Source organism: Xyrauchen texanus, chromosome 25 (assembly GCF_025860055.1).
Source record: "Xyrauchen texanus isolate HMW12.3.18 chromosome 25, RBS_HiC_50CHRs, whole genome shotgun sequence".
NCBI classification, from domain to species: Eukaryota; Metazoa; Chordata; class Actinopteri; order Cypriniformes; family Catostomidae; genus Xyrauchen; species Xyrauchen texanus.
The window spans coordinates 42,704,578-42,705,812 of record NC_068300.1 but is presented as its reverse complement, the minus strand read 5'-3'; positions in this window follow the sequence as shown (position 1 = coordinate 42,705,812).

The window sequence follows — 1,235 nt, the reverse complement described above, 5'->3', positions numbered from 1 at the left end:
GCGTGATGAATGACGTTCCACTTTACGTTGTCAGCTGAGTATTTCCGCATGTAGTTACAAACAAATCAAATTTGGTGTACTTAAGAAAGATTGTTCACAACACTACTTAGTTAATAATCTTTTTGAACTTGCTAAATACTTCATTCACAAATGCAGATTTTTGAAAACCCCCCCCGTCCTTTCTTCATTTTACTAATGAACTTAAAGCTTTTGCTGCTTCGCTTTGCACCCTTTCAAATGAGAAAGTACGGAGCCCCCGAAGTGACCTGTGCAAAAAAAAAAATCTAAGAAACTATCGCGTGCGCACGAGATACTATCGCGTGCGCACGAGAAACTATCGCGTGCGCACGAGATACTTTCGCGTGCGCACGAGAACTATCGCGTGCGCACGAGATACTATCGCGTGCGCACGAGAACTATCGCGTGCGCACGAGATACTTTCGCGCGCACGAGAAACTATCGCGCGCGCACGAGATACTTTCGCGTGCGCACGAGAACTATCGCGTGCGCACGAGATACTTTCGCGTGCGACGAGAAACTATCGCGTGCGACGCGTTACAGTTTCCGTGTGTGTATAGCTCTTTAACGATTAGCGTCATTGCCATCATTCATTTACTCAAAGATACTGAGAGCATGGATGCGCATGAATTTATAGAGATATATTTTAAACTTGGCCTTCAATACAAAGACATTACTGTCTATGACATTTGTAATACTGTCATGGCTGAGACACGCTTTGATCTGCCAAAGGACACTAATCAAGCAATAGACTTGTACTTGTACTTGCATTTAACACGAGAACTACCGAATTATATAACTACTAGAATGGCCATAGTGATCATTCTGACCGTTAGACTGTACCAAATGTCATGTCATATTTACATTCGACACTTCTATTGAGGTTTTAGAATGAAGCTTCTAATGTCTGTTGTCATATTTTATATCGTCATCACCCTAAAAATGTATTGAATAAAATAGAATAATATGGATCAAATGGAGCTAGCTTAACGCAGATAGTCCTACATAATACGATCTTTTTTGTAATATATAATAGTGCTAGACTATACACAAACATAGGCCTATATATATTATATATTAGCTGCTAGACTGCCCGGAAGGTGCGTGCCTGGCTTTGTGTACAGCAAGTTTTTTTCCACCACAGTGAAAAGGGTTTTGAAAGTCTAAACGCCAACAAACATGGATTGAGGCGGAATATTTCAGTTAGATAAAAACAT